This window comes from Amphiura filiformis, chromosome 7, assembly GCF_039555335.1.
Source record: "Amphiura filiformis chromosome 7, Afil_fr2py, whole genome shotgun sequence".
Lineage (NCBI taxonomy): Eukaryota > Metazoa > Echinodermata > Ophiuroidea > Amphilepidida > Amphiuridae > Amphiura > Amphiura filiformis.
In genome coordinates this window covers 39,589,707-39,604,147 of record NC_092634.1, presented here as the reverse complement: position 1 = coordinate 39,604,147, position 14,441 = coordinate 39,589,707, and the positions used below count along the sequence as shown (strand labels likewise).

Below are 14,441 nucleotides of genomic sequence, written 5' to 3'. Positions count from 1 at the left end.
TTACCAACAAGAACCAAAGTATATGAATAAAAATAAAGTTAATAAAACAATGGACGTAAATAAGGGGTTGCATAATTATATTATTACAAAATCTAAAATCAGCTTGCAATTCAATGTTAGCGACATTGTGCTTATATTAGTCAATCACGTAAAAGTATTGCTGATTCAATTTTAGCAGTGTGTTTTGTACTTCACTTTTCTGTTATTTTGTTATTTATAAACAAGCTAAAAATAGTAACACTTACGCATAATATGTAATGAGTCGCTATTAAATAATTATTTAATTAGTCGGTAAGTGCAGAGTCGAAAAAGAAAAGAGCTTTTGGACAATACGTAGATACAATGGTATAGTTTGGATCAATTAAGAGTCGCTTACAACCAATTAATGATATGGATGCCGCTATTAGAATTCTCGCTCGTCTCTCGATATATTTCTAAACGATTTTGTCTCTCATTGAGATTCTCAATGTGACAGGGGTAAGCTAAAGGCAAAGGGTTGATAAGAATGTACAGTTTCCTTGCAAAATGTTTGAGAGGAAGAGCAGTCCTTCCAACATAAACAGGTGCCCCTTAAAGGAGTATTTCGTGATCCTAGCATCCTCTTTTTATGACATTTTTCAGTAGATAAGCTATCAACGAAAAAAGTTTATTCCCAAAATTTCCGTTGATTCCGATTTTTGCGTTTGCGAGGTATACATGATTGTGTGTAGTACATTGTTCCATGGACCAGTGTTGTAATTTCATTCTGGTGTACCAGTACGTAATTTAAAATTGACGATATTTTTGCTAAACGAATTAATCTGCAAGATATTTTTTGTACACAAACATTTTGTAGGTAGAGGTTTTCAGTGATATAAAAATCTCAACCTTTTTTTGAGAAAAGTGGGGGGATGAGGCTGTGGATCACAAAATGTCCTTTTAAATGAAAATGTCTGCGTTTGACTCAAACTTGTTGGTTAATTTCAATGTTTAAAAATTATCAAGGCTTATAATAAAATGCCGACGTGTACGCTGATGTAAAAGTTCTGCGTAAGCTTTGGTTTGGAGAGACCAACATTCCATTGGCAAACCATAATATAATATCCAGCTTTGTTTCATTTTGTCTGTGATATGAGTATGCTCATATTAGTAATAGAGCAATTAAAAGTCTTTAATCCAACTACAAGTATACAATAGCATGCACGCGTATAACTGAAGGCTTATACAAGGGTAAAAAGTCATGGATGAGAGGGGGTAATGAACCGTCTGGCGGCTCGTGAATTCCCAGAAACGTATATCTTATTATGGCAAAAGACCTATGAAGAAATTCAAGTTCTTATCCACGATTGTTTGATGGTATGTATAATGTAGTTATTTTAAAGAAAAGGTGAACACCGATGGCGCTATATATCTTAAATCTGGCTTTCATCTTTACAAGGGGTAGACACTAGTATAATGGTATTAAAACATCAGGTAAAGAGTAACAAATAACAAGGAAAAACCTTTTTATCATGAAATGTAAGGAATAACTTATATTTTTGGCTAGAAATATATGTAAATAGCGCCCTCAATTTGCAAACAAATATACCGTTAGATAAAAATTACCACAAAAAAGCAGAAAAAGATAAATAAGTTGATAAAGATACGAAAATCTATGTTAAAAATAGCTAAATATATATATATGTAAGTGCGATAGCTGTTGGTAGTGTCCAGGTCTAGAATTGAACATTATGGGTTTTTTTTATATAGAAAAAACAATAAATGATCACATCAAACAACTGTGTATCAAAGCCAGTCAAGCCAATGGGTATATTATAATTTTTGGCAATATAAAACATTACAGCACTCAAGAACAATAGAGCTAAATTAAGTGGTTTCCGTGTTCCATTCCAAGGTCACGCAATGTTTCATTCAAAAGATGACACATACATACACATACTTTAATCAGAAGCTCACTTTTAAATGATTCAAATAAATTAGTCACTTTCGTAATCCAGAAACAGGCCACGTGGATAGGGACACATTCGCGATACAGTTACCCATCACTTGTAAGAGAAGACATTTTATGCGATGTACCCAATATAACAAATAAAAAAATAGCTCAATCAATTTAGTAGTAGGTTAAAATTTCCAATGAAATCTCCACTTTCTTCATATCTGGGTTAAGAGAGACACATTGGCTCTGCTGCTTCTAGTGTAATGTTTCCAGATGATGAGATCCACGGTTGCAAAACTGTATCGCCGTGTTTTGTAATAAAGGCGTAAATGTAATATCTGCCCTGGATACAACTTCAAAATAGTATTAATATAGTTTAGTAATGTGGTACTATATCGCAACCTTCTGAGGTGCAGCTATCCGTTCCAGATTAGATATAAGCACCATCAACGTAGTTTTCTATATATGTTACAGGCTAAGAGTCGATTTATGACTTAGCTTACCTTGGTAGCTTAAACTGGTTTATATGGAACCACAATTATCCAATATCCAAGGACACCAAAACTTACTCTGGCAGCTTAATAATGGTTTATAAAACCCAATCCAAGTAAACCAGAGCTTTTACAGCTTAAACTAGTTACGTGGAACCCCATCACATAATCCAAGTACACCAGAGCTTTTGGTTATAAGGAATTACAATTATTCAAAATCTAAGGACACCGTGGCTTACTTTAGCATGTTAAAACTGGTTTGTGGAACCACAATTACCCAATCAAAGTACACCAGACCCAGCAAACACAAAACGTTTTCGACATCATTCGCAAAAGGTTATAAAAGGTTGTCAGAAAACGTTTAAATGTCGGGTTATATAAAGGGTATATTAATGGTATAAAACGTTTTCATAACATTAAATAACATTTGTTGGTAATTTACAGCACAGCAAACACAAATGTTTTACAGAAAACATTAAAATGTCGGGTTATATAAAGGGTATAAAAACGTTTTAATAACATTCCAAAAACATTTTTGAAAACTTGGTACAAATCATTCTAAACAGAATGTTATTTTGGGGTTGAAAAGATATTTTGCAAAAAATGTTTGCCCAAAATATTTACAATAACGTTTTTAAAATGTTTTCACGACCTTTATATAACCCGACATTTAAATGTTATTCAAACGTTTTGTAAAAAACATTTTAAGAACATTTCTGTGTTTGCTGGGTGCAAATATTTTAACATAATGTTATTTAAGTGTTGACCAAATATTTGGCCAAAAATGTTTGCAATAATAGTTTACAATGACATTTCGAAAACATTTTAAAAATATTGTTGTAGTGTGTTTTCATACAAAACGTTTTAAAACGATTTCATGACCTTTATATAACCCGACATTTTAATGTTATTAAAAAGTTTTACCTAAACCAAAACCCAAAATATAACAAAATAAAACAAAAAAAAACGTTTTTGTGTTTGCTGGGGAGCTTTTACAGCTTACACTGGTTATATGGAACCACAATTACTCAATCCAAGTACACCAGAGCCTTTACAGCTCCTAGTTATATGGCATCACAATTACCCAATCCAAGTACATCAGAGCTTTTACAGCTTCTAGTTATATGGCATCACAATTACCCAATCCAAGTACACCAGAGCTTTTACAGCTTAAACTAGTTATATGGCACCACAATTACCCAATCCAAGTACATCAGAGCTTTTACAGCTTATACTTGCTATTTGGCACCACAATTACCCAATCCAAGAACACCAGAGCTTTTACAGCATAAACTGGTTATATGGAACCACAATTACCCAATCCAAGTACACCAGAGCTTTTACACTTACACTAGTCATGTGGCACCACAATTACCCAATCCAAATACAGCTTAAACTAGTTATATGGCACCATAGTTACCCAATCCAAGTACACAAGAGCTTTTACACCTTAAACTAGTCATGTGGCACCACAATTACCCAATCCAAAAACACCAGAGCTTTTACAGCTTAAACTAGTTACATGACACCACAATTACCCAATCCAAGTACACCAGAGCTTTTGCAGCTTACGCTAGTTATATGGAACCACAATTACCCAATCCAAGTACACCAGAGCTTTTGCAGCTTAAACTAGTAATATGGAACCACAGTTACCCAATGCAAGTACACCAGAGCTTTCACAGCTTAAACTAGTTAAATGGGACCACAATTGCCCAATCCAAGTACACCAGAGCTTTTACAGCTTAAACTAGTTATATGGCACCACAATTACCCAATCCAAGTACATCAGAGCTTTTACAGCTTAAACTAGTTATATGACACCACAATTACCAAATCCAAGTACACCAAACCTTTAACAGCTTAAACTAGTTATATGGTACCACAATTACCCAATCCAAGTACACCAGAGCTTTTACAGCTTAAACTGGTTATATGGGTTCACAGTTATTCAATATACTCAATGACACCAGAGCTTACCTTAGAATTACAAGTATCTAAGGACATTGGATTCACATTGGCAGCTTTAACCAGTGAATATGGGACCACCAGTATCCAATATCCAATGACATTAGAGAGGTCACTGTGGTAGCTACAACCAGTTATATGGAACCATAATTATTGTCCAACATCTAAGAATATTATAGCTTTAATACTGTGGTAGATTAAACCAGTTGTATATGGAACCACAATTGTCCAATATCCAGTGACATTACAGAGCCCACTGTGGCAGTTTAAACCGATTTAAATATAAAACCCTGGGTATGGAAACACAAGTCTCCAAATATCCAATACAACCAATGGTGAAAATATTTAATTATTCTAATATATATGGGATATATTTTTGAAACATCGCGGATATTCATTCACACATTGCAATCAAAGATATTAGTCTATGTATATAGTATATGGCCTTGCATAGATCGAATGGATACCTATTTCAATCAAAGAAGTTTAATTAAAATTACTGTTTATCTAATATTTGTTCATCTCATTTTATTTTATAATTTTCATTTCGCGGGCCTTGTGCCTTCAGTAAGATCTTCTCACCATGAGCATCAAGTGTCTCACATCGTCTTACGCCCTGTTACTCTAAAGAATTCACTGGGTCAATGATCTGTAACTTGTACATGCTTGTAACTTATAATAATCACATCGCCTTACGCCCGACCCGGTTACTCCAAGGCATTTGGTCATTATGATTAACTTGCATCGTACTAGTTTCTAACTTGTAATATCATTTTGTGTGTTTTTTAGCCCCTTTGAAATATCAATTGCTAATTAGAAAAATACAATTAATATGGTATGGCGTTTTTGGCTTATAAAGCGCCCAAGTGAAGTTGTATCACATATGTTGGTTATTCTGTCATCCTGAGTACATCCTACTGGACAGTACACGATACACTGTGATTTCAAAGTACAAAATAATGCAATGCTTGTAGCACACCATAGCAGGTTCGTCATAAACTTTCCTACATGTAATTAAGAAGCTATGGACTGTCATTTACAAATAAAATTAACATTAGAAATAGAAATAATTAGTTATAGTAGCAATGCATTACAATAGATGGTAGTTGCCTGGCAAGAATTTCAACCACAAGGTCAACCCGTTTTTCATCCATGATGGTAAAAAATTCTTTATCTCTCTTATTAAGAACGTGTTCTAGCTGTGTGCGAGCGATGTAACTCTCCGATTACAATTTCTACATATTATATATTAAAATGGTCTCACGTGTAATCACGTGCTGATTCTCTCTGCTGTGCTTCGCTTTAGCTAAATCAAACTGACTGTGATTTGTGCTAGTGTGGATTAGCCCGCCTTTTCCAAAAAGGCGGCCCGCCTAGATTACTATCACACAACGACAGATTATGATAAGTTGGAGCTATATAACGCAGGGAACGGGCCACGCAAACTTATATTCACTACGTACTTAACACAAGCAGTCCTCTCATTCTAAAAGTGTAAATTAAAACACAATTTTTCTCTCTCGCACGACGGGGAAACTATAGGAAGTACGCTTGGTTATGAATTGACTGAGTTGTCTTGAAAAGGAGATATTTAATGGACATGATGAGAACATAGGTGCAGTGATGCCCAAATTATGTTGATCGTCTTGACTTTAGGAAACCGTGTATTTCACGAGCTTGAACTCATTTGGCAACTCTTGTGTGAGCCGATTAACTACCTAGAATGTTGCTCGTGTCTTAGTGCGTAGATTTCATCATTAACCGGTATTAAGTAGAGAAAAAAAGACAATCAATTAATTACCCCTTTACCCGAAGGATGTGCATGACTGTGTCTGTTTCCGCGTCTTTTGACTCTTTTAGTCTCTAAAGAAAGTGAGATTGTTATAGTCAGCGGTAGATCGACCAACAAGAGCAGCACAATCAGGGATAAAATTAAAATGTACTATGCTAATGAAGGTAGTTGCGCCGTAGGCGTTGAAAGTGGTAGATGAATGCTTCACTCGCGTTTGAGTCAGTGTTCGGTAAGCATCGCTAAACATGGATAACGTGGACAAAGTACGGGATAAAGTTGCAAGCCGTATACTTCAGTGTGTGGATAAATTTGAATGTTCCGGACCTCCAGAGAGTCCTTTTCGGGAAGCTAATACTGCTCCAAATCATGGCGCACGACAATTTGTTACGGAGTCGCCTAAGCGGTAAGTTTACCACTTCGTAACCCGTTTAGAAGCCGCCAACCTAGCCGTAGATTTCTTTACTTATAGTGAATGGTTTTGATGTTGCATTCCTGGTAAATGTATCTTGCTAACTCGTAACATTTTTCTAAATGCCCGCCAAACATGCACAATTCATTGGATATCGAAACCGAAGAAGTTATAACGATCCAACCCTCGTGGTAGCTATTATACACACAGCTAAGTCAACCATGCCTGAAGTCCAGTCAAGATGAATTTATCTACCTTTTGGTTGAAAGTTTTCTAGATTAGAAAAAAAAGCACCCATATTATATTAGGATCATATTACTCTCTCGATGTAGTGATGTCGAAGAGTGGGTTATATTTCCTTTGGCTTTAGCTGACTTTATCTATTGTAAGGTTATAAGGGTTCCTGTTGGTTGCACTTTTAGCCTAGAGATTAGTGCAAGTGATAGGAGACGGAAGAGTTCCGGAATAGAATCGGGCAATTGAGACGGCAAAATGAGATAATGGCTGGGCTAAAATTGGCGGGACGGAAATCGTGCAAAACAAACGTTTATAGTCTGCAAGACGGGGATTTACGCTTTAAATAGCCATTTTGGCGCGCGATAATTTGACCGTTAAATTGGCTGTATGTGCAGAATGAAATAATATCTAGTCATTTGAGTTATTGAATCGAGATATTCTACTGGGATTAGAAGAATATTGTGGTTTATTGCTGATGGAAGATTGAGTAACAGTGTGTGGTTTAATATTAAATGACGCTATTGCGTTATTGTGTGATATGAAAATTGAAAAAGTGAGAAGGAAAGACGTTTGTTTTGGCTTCAAACATCTCTAAGGAAACGGTTATTTTTATTTCAGAGAGTAAAAAAAACCCAATGCTTTTATAAAATGATTAACACTGTGTAAAGAAGGTCGAATTGAAAGTATTTTGAAAATAGGAAGAATTCTGAAAAAATGTGGAAACCAAGATGCATTATTCAGAGCAATTGGCATTTGGAGAGAAATTTTGCTGCACAAAAAAATTAAGAAATTGTGAGGAAATATTCATACTTTTGTGTCTTTTACTAATTGGCATATATATATTTTGTTTTGGGACTTGATATGAAGTATAAAACGAAATTAGAAACAGCATTATATCTATAACATATAATGAAAAATATTGCGAAAACATATCATTAGATCTAACAAAAACAATAACAGACCTGGTTGCTAACGAAGTAATTAACATAAGCATTAAATTATATATCCGTAACTAATAAAAAAAAAAGATGCATAAATCCTTGATAGATTGGACTTCAGAGCTAAGTTAACCTGAGTTCAAGTCCAAGAAGATGAACATCATTATCATTTATCAGCAGTAAATTGAAAATAAACTGAGTATCGTTTGTGTTGGACACTTCGCTATTAGTATAAGCTGGTCATTGCATCGGCAGCGAGGTAAAAGTATAATCACCAACAGAAAAACACCTGCAAAGCACGGAAAGTGACCATTTACGAGATGATGGTATGGTCACAAGACAAATAGTGACTGACCCTTCACGTTAATGATGTATGAGCAGAGTGAGTTCCTACGCCGTATAAGGCTATTTTGGAATTCTTTATCTGATGTTGCAAAATGTTTGCCCCATTAATCAGTAAATATCAATTTTCTAATCCAGTTACACATATAACTCTCTCCACGCGGGTGTCGACTGCAGACGACAAGTTTCAATTTCAATTTTCAAAAATTCAAAAATGTCATAATTGTTTATTTTCATGACCATAATTGGAATCAGCATGAAAAATGCATTAAAATGAGTACAAATAAGCATAGTATTGGTTCAGTGGTTCTTAAGATAGGTCTTGATATTTCGACAAAATATCTCAAAACTTGGACTTTTTATGTTGATGGCTAGCACGCAGAGCAATAAGGTTGGCTACTGAATGAAAACGATGAATTATTGCTGAGATTTTTTTTAGCCAAATGGGAATTGCGAATGACGAGAGAAATGTTAAATTTGTTTAAGTGTGATTGTGTGGACAAATAAAATGAAAAAGGTAAACTGTTTACGATAAATATAGTCGTCATTGCATAGTCTAAACATTGCAATTTTGTATTACAATGATCGATATCTGGAATGTGTATAATATTGATCAACTGCGATTGATCTTTTTGACTTTTGAGCACATACGCCCACACATTATACACATGTGCGTATAATCAAATGTGATATAGGAAATGCTATGGATTTATATATTTTTAAAAAGCTTCTGTGTTCTGTTTGCTACATTACATTTACTTCTACAAAGAAATAACCCTTTTTCTCTTATTATTAACGGGTTAATTTTAAGCCAAAATATACTTAATGACTTCTTTAATTGTTCAATTGTCAAGGACAAACCCCCAATTTGTGGGTTTTTTTGCCAGAGAACAAGCAACTTGTTTTTATTTTTATATATTTTTATACTTATTGACGTGATTTATTGATGCGATTTGTATAGCGCTTTCTCCAGAAAAATCAAATCACTGCTATTTATAATACGAAAATAACCAAATTAAACTATTTAGACCATTTAAGAGATTATTAAAGTAAAAAGCAAATAAATGAGAGCTATTAAATTCCAAATATACACAATAGCAAAATCGAATAATAACTTATATCCACCTATATAAACAAAACACACTCAATTATAGGATAAAATTGCTAAGTCAAGGTCAGGGTTCTCCGGTAATTCTTTGTCACTTCTTATACTGTTTTTACATTAAGTAGAAACCCTCGGAGGAATTGCTTTTCTAAATTGCAGTACTAGTATTATTTGAAATCGATTTTGTTCGCTAACCATTTATTTACGCTACTTTTGATTCTGGTAAACACGATAAAAATGACTTTTCTTGACCTCTTGCTGTAAATCCGCGTGTCCGGCATTTTTTGACACTGACCGAATCGATTCGATCAGATTTGTAAAGATAAGCTTCTAGTCAAAGACAATCATGAGAGGATGTACATGCGTTGAATTTCTTGATTACCCTTTCATGCAGTGTGTTTAATAATAGCTGCACATGAGTGGGGCAATGCACGTATTTTAGTATAAAACAAAAGGAATTATTTCAGGAATTAAAGTATACAAGCACTTGAATTGACTTATGCAATTAAATTAGACAAATTTAGCGAGATAATTGCAAGGTATTTGATGGTAAATTAGACAACTTTGAACTCACACTGATAGGGAATTTCTTTTTCAGCAGAGAAACGGTTTCAAATCGTGGAATTCTACTCAAAACTGTCATGGTGAAATATAACCGAAGGCAAACACCCAATAAATTCACAGTATTTTAAAGGGTTTTATTTAGAAATACTGCGGCTTTTCCCCCGATGTTTTGTACAATGCTATCATCGTCGCAGGTCTTCAATTCAAACTAAACTAAGGCAGGGAATTTTTGTACTTGCCTGGACATATTTTGAAATATATATCAAAACAACTTTGATGAAAATAATAACATTTTAGAATTGATAAAAATGTCGACATGATATCTACCTTTGATTTCGCATTGAAATGGTTAACTACTTGACCATCCTTAACAAGACTCTTACAAACATACAAAACATAAATTACAATGTCATTTTAAATGAATGTCCAATATAATACATTTCTGTAAGTTTTTGATAAGATGCTATGTGAAACATTTGAAAATGTTACTAATTTCACCATTTGAACCATCTATGAGTAAACACGGTATATGACACAGCAAATGGTATTTCGGATTAATATTTGTTGTATCCAAGTACACACACAATTTGTGTAAAGATGACCTTCTTTTGATGCACCTTTTACTTTTTGTCAGAAAAGTGAACTACAATAAATATTGCCATATACTACTAAATTTCATTCAAAATGATTTCTTTATGTTAGAACATTCAATTTTATTTTTGCAAGGCCATTATACAATTTGTGCAGTACTGTAATTTTACCACTTACTGGAACGCCGATGTAAAATATACTCCTAATCGCAAATCAATCTTAATATGGTATTTAAAAATTCTTTAAACACAAAGACATACATATTACTACTTGCACACTTCACAATACGTGCACTATTATAAGCCCACCCACCCCAACACACCCGAATAGGTAAGCACACAATCGTACCTTGCCCCAACAAAGATACAAGCAACCACTCCCCATACTCACGTGCAATGTCAATTCTTGTAACAATGTGGTTTTACCATTTACTGGAATATCAATGTAAATTACTAACCGGATTTCACATTGAACAATTAACATATATGCCAACACCCCACATCCCTACCCATTTTCTCCCACCCACCCCACACACCCCCGCCCACAACTCCACGCACCCTTCCCTATCACCAACCCCGGACACCCCATCCACATGTACACGCTCGCATACTGCAGTAAATGGACTTCATCATTTTATTATCGAGTACATTAATATATATTAAGGTTTTGATATATTTGTACATTTTATATTAACATCCATTCCAAACATCAATGACGAAACACAATACGTTTAATTTTCAATATCAATATTTTACACAATACATTTAATTTTCAATATCAATATTTTCTATTGATTTTTCCTTCTAACTTTTAATAAGATTACCAAAGTGTCAATCACGTGACCTGCATACATTGAATATGTTGTTATAGTAACCGCAATATTTTCAAGGTGAGAACGCACATCAATGTGTCATGCTCTATATATCCTACAAGCTACGGTGTTATGTAGTCCACTAACACCTCCTGTTTAGATAATCCCTTGTAGTATCCTGCCTCGAGAGAATTGCTCTCATTGCTCTAAATCGTTGGACATCTCGTCCACGATATTTACCAGTTTTCCAGATAGGTAATAGATAAAAACTATTCAGTTGAGTAATTCTCATGCATTCAGATTGAAATTGGTTGTTGTTGTTGTTGTTGTTGTTCTTGTTGTTTTACTTGTTTACAAGTTCAAAGATAAATACACCATTATATGATGACCGTCCACCAGAAATGGGCTGTAATTATGTTGGCTTTTTCACTTTTTGAAATATTGGACAGGCAAATTCTCCTCAAAATAAGCTTTACAATGACATATTACGTGTCCTTGTTTTATTGTTTGCAAGGTAGTACAAAAGCAGTAAAAGTGTTGAGAAATCCTTCGTTTTCTATTGTTTGTTTGAGAGGTTTAAAGGCCCATATCTCAAATACAAGCTCTGCACGACATTACAGCCCATTCGTGGTGGATTGTCAGATATATTGATATCGCAAACATTCTGAAGAATTAGCATAACCCATGCCATGATGTGATAATGTAGTCCACTAACACATCTATTTTGGACAATACCTAGAGGAATCTACCCCAGGAGAAATGCTCTAAACCTAAGGTCATATTTCCAATATGTTTACCTGTTACCCAGGTGGTAGGTAAAACCTATTGAGTTAAGTAATAATCTTTCGTTTCCTGAAGATGACGCATTGGCATTATGTACTTATAAAGGTTTAAAAGATTCGCGATAAATCAAATATATTTTTATGACAAGCATATCATACGACGCGCTTTTTACGTATTGTTCTTTTCAGAAAAGTGATAATAGAATAAGTTATCATTAAAACTATTCAAAAACCTCTGATCTGTCAAATATATTGGAACATTACAAATGAAGTAAATATTTGAATTTTTCAGGGACACATCGTGACCAATTCATGTACAAGTTGTTTACCGATACGACTTTACAAAATACTATAATAACAGAAATATATGTTGCAAAAGTTAAACCTTAGATAGAACACCATTTAGTATACTTCGCAAGAGTTCAGTCGTGACATCGATCCAAAATGATGTGCGCAAATAAATTATTCAAATTCATTATCAATCTTTCACTCCTAATTTAATTTCAAAGTTTAACTTTGCCACAATAAACCATGTAATTGTTTAATGGAAACAAGGCCTCGTATTTCATTATAATAGCAATCTAAAACAAATTCTGATACTGTTGATGTTCCCTCATTTAAACTGATATTTGTTGCTGTTGTTGTTTTACCTTTATATTTACAAGTTTTAAGATCAACTATAGACCACAAGCAACCTAAAGAATTAGCATTATCCATGCCAAGATGTGATAATGTAGTCCACTAACATATCTATTTTGGACAATACCTAGAGGAATCTACCTCAGGAGAAATGCTCTAAATCTGAGGTCATATTTCCAATATATTTACCTGTTACCCAGGTGGTAGGTAAAACCTATTGAGTTAAGTAATAATCTTTCGTTTCCTGAAGATGACGCATTGGCATTATGTACTTATAAAGGATTTAAAGATTCGCGATAAATCAAATATATTTTTATGACAAGCATATCTTACGACGCGCTTTTTACGTATTATTCTTTTCAGAAAAGTGATTACAATAAGTTATCATTAAAAAGATATTACTAAATACTACTAACAATTCAAAAACCTCGGAACTCTCAAATATATTGGAATATTACAAATGAAGTAAATATTTCAATTTTTCAGGGACACGTCGTGACCAATTCATGTGCAAGTTGTTTACCGATACGACTTTACAAAATACAGTAATTAGAGAAAAATATGTTGCAAAATTTAAACCTTAGATAGAACACCATTTAGTATACTTCGCAAGAGTTCAGTCGTGACATCGATCCAAAACGATGTGCGCAAATAAATTATTTAAACTTTTTATCAATCTTTCATTCCTAATTTAATTTCCACGTTTAACTTTGCCACAATACACCATTGTAATTGTTTAATGGAAACAAGGTGATGGCTTTCATTATAACTGCAAATTCTGATACTGCTGATGTTCTCTCATAAACTGATTTTTGTTTTTGCTATTGTTATTTGATCTATATACATTGTAAGTTTAAAGATTAATTAAAGACATGCTGTTAGCGCAAGCATCCTACAGAATTAGCTTAATCCATGCCAAGATGTGATAATGTAGTCCACTAACATTTTGGACAATACCTTGAGGAATCTACCTCAGGAGAAATGCTCTAAACCTAAGGTCATATTTCCAATATGTTTACCTGTTACCCAGGTGGTAGGAAAAACCTATTGAGTTAAGTAATAATCTTTCGTTTTCTGAAGTTAACGCATTGGCATTATGTACTTATAAAGGTTTAAAAGATTCGCGATAAATCAAATATATTTTTTATGACAAACATATCTTACAACTTGCCTTTTACTTTTCAGACAAGGGAATTACAATAAGTTATCATTAAAAAAATATATTACCATATAGTACTAAGTATTCGTGATAAATTACAAATGCAAATAATAAAAAAATAAAAATAAAACTGGAACATAGATTTTATGCCCATTTTGTTTGTATTACTGGTTGGGAATTCAACCCACAAGCTATTGGTGCACTTCATTTTAGACAATAGTAACCATCCAGATAAAGAAATATCAAGGAATAATTTGATTTAACACACAGATACGACTTTACAAATACAATAAGAACAGAAATATATTGTTGCAAAATTTCAACTTTAGATAGAACACCATGTAGTATACTTCTCAAGAGTTCAGTCGTGACATCGATCCAAAATGATGTACGCAAATAAATTATTCAAACTCATTCTCAAGCTTCCCTAATTTAATTCCAAAGTTTCAACTTTTAACTTTGCCACAATACACCATGTAATTGTTTAATGGAAACAAGGTGGCGTCTTTCATTACAATTGCAATCTAAAACAAATTCTGATACTATTGATGTTCTCTCATAAAACCCCTATACCTCATCCAAAGTGTGGAAAGGAAATTAACGTAGCAAATGTGTCTACATCAGCGGATGACGTAAGAGTTTAAGTCAACACTCATTATTATCATCTTTGTGATGACAGAAATTCTTCGATTAAAATT

The 14,441-nt window shown here is 33.8% G+C and overlaps 1 pseudogene; it reads left to right on the top strand.

The window, feature by feature from the left end:
* The first annotated feature begins 5,813 nt into the window (after positions 1 to 5,813).
* LOC140157155 (polyamine-transporting ATPase 13A3-like) overlaps positions 5,814 to 14,441 on the top strand; it is a 141,754-nt pseudogene continuing 133,126 nt past the window's right edge.